This window comes from Epinephelus moara, chromosome 22 (assembly GCF_006386435.1).
Source record: "Epinephelus moara isolate mb chromosome 22, YSFRI_EMoa_1.0, whole genome shotgun sequence".
Lineage (NCBI taxonomy): Eukaryota > Metazoa > Chordata > Actinopteri > Perciformes > Serranidae > Epinephelus > Epinephelus moara.
The window spans coordinates 4056508-4063297 of NC_065527.1; the positions used below are offsets into that span (position 1 = coordinate 4056508).

The window sequence follows — 6790 nt, forward strand, 5'->3', positions numbered from 1 at the left end:
TTTTTGCGGGGTTGTTTAATTTAAGAAAGAAAGTTTCTCAGCCAGTTTCCTCTTGTTTATCTGAAAAATTCAAAATTCCTAAAACTGGAGGTACATGACTTTTTACTGAGCAGTTCAAATAGTTTTTAGAAATGGCTTGGTAATTTCCTAAAACAACTGCACACTGTTCTTTTTGAAAAACACAACTCTATCAGGAGAAATGCTGCATTTGTTGGGGACTATTTTCAGCTGCAGTTCAACACACAATTAGCACATAACTGATTTAATTCAGCAGGATGGTGTATGTCAAATTGACTCAAGATAAACTACAATGCCCGTGTCTATTGCCAAGTTGAAGTAGCATATGGTAACTCTATTGCACAGAGGAATAAACTGTGTATACTGAGCATAGTGACTGTTAGAATCACTTCATTGTACTTTTTATGGGATTTGATGAAAATGAGAACATTTTAGAAAATAACCAGCCTTATCCTCCGATGCTAAACCTTTTGTTGTTAAAGGGTAACTTTGGTATTTTTTAATTATATCTTCCAATGAGTTGTCTCTAAAGCCCAGTTCAGACCAACGATTGGTGACAAGACCAAACCGTTTTAGAACGTTGCAGAGAAAAGTTGCAGCAGTGTGAACTGGCCAGTCTGAGCTCGTCTCAAGCCGGCTGATGGTGTCACCTGCAAGTCAGCTGGTCAAATCGCCGGTGGCTGGTTTTATAGCACATCATCTGTTTGAATAGCCAATCAGCTTGTAGTGAAGTCTGCTGGTCAAGTCAAAATGACCGCAGACGGTGTGTTTGCTTGCTGCAGCAGGTGCTTTGTCCCCGCTGAGCTGTGTGTTTCCGTCCTCACGGTGTGCTGGTGTCACTGGTGCTGCTCGCTGTTTGAACTTATACCTCCTCACACACACATATTCTCACTGACTGATTAATTGGTGCTGGTTATTCATATTATTGTGGCGTATTTATCATGACTACAGTCTGCCTGATGCTAGTTTTGTTTCTGATTTCCACCGTTTCATCACTACTACAAATGCAGCTGTAGCCAGTATCTCACTATCACTATCCTCACTCATATTTTAAGAAGCTACAAATTATATTCAGCCACAAAATAAACCTGAAAAGCTGCAAATCAGAACAGAAGGACAGAGTTGTTGCATAGCGATGATACAACGTCTCATATAGTTGCATTGGTGTGAACCAGTAGGTTTTTAGAACGTTGCAGAGTGGTGCATTGCAAGTAGCTGCCTGTTTCAACTCGTCTCGTCGCAAATCTTTGGTCTGAACTGGACTTAAATGGTCAATTAGATCAACAAAATAAAGGTGCAGTATTGAGAGACCGCTGCAGCCAACAGTGACCAAACAGGCTGCAATGTAATCCCTGCAAGCAACAGAGCATTGTCAATTTACAGCCACTAAAAGTGTTTGTTTCTGCCACTAAAGTGTCTGACAACCTTATGAAGAGGATCCCCACAGAGGTCGATCTCTTTGGTAAAGAGTAAGATCCCTTTTGTTTAACCAGAAATAGCCCAGACATAGCTATCGTGAAACCCACCAGACTCCATTTAAATAAACAGTAGTTTTATAACACACTTCATTCAACACTGACAGGAGCAAAATAAAACTCACAAAAATTGTCTTAGTTTATCTTTTCACTGCTCCAACAATCGCCAACTCTGAAACAATCCCTAAATTCGTCTGGTGGGTTTGGCGACGATGATTTCGGGGCTGTTTCTGATTTAACAAACAAGATCTTACTCTTTAACAACGAGCTTGACCTCTGTAGGGATCCTCTCCATAATGCTGTCAGACACTTAGAACAACAATCTGAGCCTGTCAGTGGCAAAAACAAACACTTTTAGTGGAGATAAATTGACGGTGGTTCAGGGATTATATTGCAACCTGTGTTGCTGCTGTTAGCTGAAGCTGGTCTCACTCAACACTGATCAGTTTCAAAATTGTTGTTTCCATGCATCACTTAGTCACTGAAACATCAGAAAATAAGGTTGGAAATGGTTACCCTTTAATGACCTCCATGCACAGGTCAGCCTTGTGACTCATTTCATCCCACTCTGCACCGCAGAGGCCAAGCATTACAGCTTTCTCCATCTGTACTGTGTGAACATAAGAGCACCCATCACTATACATCTTCAAAGCTTCCCCTGCAACTGCCCTGGGAGATCAAGGACACTCAGAGGGGTCAGCTCACTCCACTTAAAGCCCCACAAGTCACCCAGATTATTGCCTGTCCTGATGAAGCCGCAGCTGAAGTGAATCTGTGGGAGGCTGATTGTCACCGTCTTCACAGGCGTCAGCGTGCGATGTTCCTCTGATGGTGTGAATCTGCAAAGACCAGGAGATGCAATCCAGCTGTCCGCCATATCTGCCCACAGCATCTCCACCCCGAACACACACTCACACAGCATTTTAACACATTCCTCCACACTGTGCCCCCCCACCCCATCACCACCAGCCTGAAAATGACAAGACAGCCTGGCCTCCTGTCTCTCACCTCATTCCATCTATTCTCCCACGTAGCGTTATGTGAACGCACCACGCCAGTTGACTACACGGAGGTGGGGAGACAGAGCAGACTGTGTTGCAGGCGGCTGCAGCCAAGAGGAAACATCACAGATGACTGATACATGGCTCGCTCATATTCAAGTCTACTTTTATTGATCATTGCACAGCAACATTTACTTTCTTTTCCACCCTTGCGCTCTTGACAGTTCATCGATTCAAACAAAGGAGATGGCTTCCACACCATCACTTATCTTTCATTAGATTATAGGAGACACAGAAATCATTATTTTGGACATAATAGCACATAGAGACTGAAAAATGATGTGTTTTGGATATGGCCCGTTGACATTTCATCTCAAATGATGGTTTCTATCCTAATATCTAATGTTCTATCCTCTAAGCTGCTAGCTTTTTCAATAAACTAAATGGAGCCTCTGACTTGGCTAATGCTGCCTCTGACCAGCGAATCGGGACAGTGAAATTTGTTTTTAATACAGGAAAGTACAGTTTTGACCTCTAAATGTAACTCGGCACCACAGGCAGCTGTAATATCATCAGTGATAATGGCAGAGAATGGCATAGAGGGGAATCAAATCAACAGAGGCGTGATGGATAGATGGAGGGGAGTTAGTAATGTCTGTCTTCACCCTCTGTCCCTTTCTCACATGCAGCTCTCCTCCCCGGGTCCATCTCGCTGAATTATCATACTTGGATGCCGAGGCGCTGAGAACAGGCCAGCGCTGGTTATGAAAGTGTTGCGCATTTGCAGGGAGGGTACATGTGAGTACATGCAAATAGGCCGCTGCATTAGCATTTGATATCCTCGGGGCTGCACGGGCCGTGCAATGCCAAGATGTGGTGGTGGCGTGTGTGTGCGTGTGTGTGAGCTTGCTGTGAACTCGGCTGCAGCGAGATAGCGATCCACTCTCTCCGGGCATCTTTAACTCTGGAGCACTGAGTCTAATTTCACGCGGCAATAAGGCAGGGATACTGAATAACACGCAGGCGGAATGTTAAGAAATCAAATACTTGAAATGCAGATGTCACACAATTCTCCGTGAATGGGTGAATACAGCTTGCCTTGCAGAAAGTAGAAGACTTTGTTTCATGTCTAATTCACGGGTTAATAGAAATTAAAAACAATTTCACAGCCTACTATAACAGGAGTGCTCATTTTATGGTAAATTAGGCTGTAACAATTACATTTGTTGAAAGAGGGGGTGGTCTGTGGGAGCTGTGTACGGCAGCATGCAATCAGCTCAGGCTTCAAGTGGGTGGCTTCACTGTTAGAAAATAATTACATGAGGATAATGTATCAATTCAATATAGACACAGAGTGTAGAAATAGTAGAAAATAGTCCACATAAAATGAGTCTCTGCTTCTTCCAGCGAGCTGAGTGTCTTGGCTGACCAGCTGCAGTCTTAGTCCTGTTCCAGTGGGAGTCTGAGCCAGCTCCTCTCCCCCGCACTTCATCAGCTGGCTCCTGTGGGTCACTTGGCAGCCGACCACCAACAGCCCCTCCCGACCAGGAACAGAACTGGGCCGTGGGCCTGCCTTCAAACAGGGCGCCCCACCACCCACCCCTCCAACCACACCCCCACCCCCAACCCTGAGAGCTTCGTCTGACCACCTCCTTCATGCTGAGCTGCTCCCGTGCACGGCGTCACTGCAGAGGAGACAAAAACCACAGGGGAGACATCGGGATGAGTCCACGAGGACACACAGCACGCTGCTTCACATCACGTATCCTCCTTTACTTTACAGTGATTTAATGACAGATAAGAGGAAGTGTTTGGCAAAGAACCTCTTTTTTATCGGATTTTTAAGCAGTGGCTGTAATAATTAAAGGTCATTTTCCTGCCAAGCAGCACGGCTCTTCAAGGGTAGCAAAGCTGCATTTTGTTAAGTAAGACATAATCACTGATTTTGGATGAGTGCATTCATATTTTAATCAACAGCTAATGTGGCCATAGGTCTCAGTTTTTGGATTATTTTGCAGCAATGTCAATGTAACAGCCAATGAGAGGCAAGGACCTGACATATCTTTGGTAATTCAAGGTTGTTTAATAGTCTAAAGATGAACAGTGTTTAGATTTTATATTTAAATAGTCAAATTTGGCTCTGAGGGTGAAAAGAGTTTCAAACCAGCTGCTTTATCAACACAAACAGGATTTTTTAAACAGTGTCTATAAGCTGTCGTGTAGAGCACGTTCTGCAAACCACTGAGTGACCTTTAAATCAGAACACATCTCAAAATGTTCTTAAGCGCTTCATTATCAAGCTTCCCTAGACTAAACTGCCAGCAACAGTTATGTTTCTCAGAGTCTGACCACCAAGCGTTACTTCTCGAGCCTCCATTTCATTTCTTCCTGCCTTCAAGGCACAGATAGGACATCGTGAGAAATCCCTCTGACACCTCTCTCCTCCTGCTGGTTCCATTTCGGGAATCGCCAGAGTCTCGCTCCTGTTTTCCTTCTGTCAGAGAGCCTTGAGCTACGGATCCTCATTAGTCACTTTCCCTGAGACCACACTGACACCGGCGACGCGCTCTCCCTCGCTCAGACTTGCTGAAGGCTAGCTCGGCCGCACACCAATTCACAGCCGCTGTCAAAAGCCAGGCGACTTACAGGAGCTGGGCAATCATCAGAATCAACCAACCTTTGAAATGCTGTGAATATCATGAACGTGCTGCTGCTGCTGCTGCATAATGTTACTGTGACTGAAATGCCCACAGGCATCTGCAGCAAAGTTTCTTGCACAATGGTCTTTTGGGAAAATGGGAAAGTTAAAAGCACCATAGCAGTGGTTTTGAATGTTTAGGACCATTACCTACAAATTGTGTATACTTCACATTACAGCTCGAGATGGCTAATCCATCACAGGGGAGAAATTTGTCAGCTTCGTTAAAGTTGGTGCTGCAAGCAGGGACTGAAAACTCTCCTCGGTGGTGATTTCAGCTGCTAAAAAGCATTATTTAGGCATTATTGGAAAACCCAAATATGTGTCTTTGTGTCTGTGCAGCAAATATGAAGCTACAACCAGCAGCCAGTGAGACTAACAACTGCAAACAGAGAAGAACAGCTAGCTCGGCTTTGTCCAAAGGTAACAGTCAAAAGACGAAGTGTAAAAACAACAATTTGCAGTTTTACAGGGAGGTACGTGACTGTTTCCTGGTTGGAACCAGTTGCCAGGCAACCAGAGAAGATTCCAGGATGTTACAAGTCCTTGGTTACCCGCCTGTAAAATGATGTGACAATTTTACTCATCAATTTTAGTACGGAAGCAAGATTTTGTCACCTTTGGACAGAGCCAGGCTAGCCTTGATGCTAAGCTAAGCTAACCAGCAGCTGGCTGTGTATTTAGTGTACGTGACTCACTGCAGGAACACAAATAACTGCATTTCCCAAAATGCCAAATAAAGAGGCTGCTGTCTGGAAGCAGACGGAGATCTCAGGTGTCTGAGTGTCCGATGAATGTGCCATCAGGGAGAGACTCCAAAATGAGCTCTGCTCGCTACAGAGGCAATTAAGGCTTGACAAAAAAAATAATGGATTACATGCAAGTTTCAAGTCTATGCAAGTTGTTTCATATTATATCAATATAAATGGACACTAATGGCTGCCTGGAAGGAAGAAAAAAAAAATCAATCTTTAAAGGGATAGTTCAGATCTTTGAAGTGGGGCTTTATCCACAGTCAGTGTGTTACCTACAGTGTCTGCTGGCACGCCCCCAGTTTAGAGAAGCAGGGTGGAGTACTGGCATGGAAGCTAAGCAATGTACTGCTGTAGATGGCAGCAGCAGCAAAACCTAGAATATTTTCATGGCTTTACTTTACAGTCAGACAACAATTTCCGACGAAGAACTAAAGCCGTTAGATCAATCTTTTCAAAGCCAGACTCCATTGAGAAAAACAGCGATTTAACATCACTGAACACGGAGCTGCTGGTGTACCGCTGCCTCCATCAGTTAGTTTGTTTGTGTTAGTTTTTTTGACTAAAGTGTTTAAAAAGGGTTCCTTTAGATTCACACACTAACTAACTGGTCGAGGCAGCGGTAGACCAGCAACTGCCGTGTTCGGCAGGCTTAAATTACTGTTTTTCTCAATGGAGTCTGGTGGCTTTAAAGGAATAGTGCACCCAAAAATGAAAATTCAGCCATTATCTACTCACCCATATGCCGAGGGAGGCTCAGGTGAAGTTTTAGAGTCCTCATAACACTTGCAGAGATCCAAGGGGAGAGGAGGTAGCAACACAACTCCACCTAATGGAGGCTGACGG

At 44.3% G+C, this 6790-nt stretch overlaps 1 protein-coding gene across 1 annotated transcript in view; it reads right to left on the reverse strand.

Moving 5' to 3' along the window:
* Positions 1-4101: 4101 nt before the first annotated feature.
* khdrbs1b (KH domain containing, RNA binding, signal transduction associated 1b) overlaps positions 4102-6790 on the reverse strand; it is a 19910-nt gene continuing 17221 nt past the window's right edge. Inside the window, exon 11 of the transcript XR_007569273.1 lies at positions 4102-4179. The gene's annotated coding sequence lies outside the window, so the exon portion shown is untranslated. The remainder of the gene's footprint in view (positions 4180-6790) is intronic.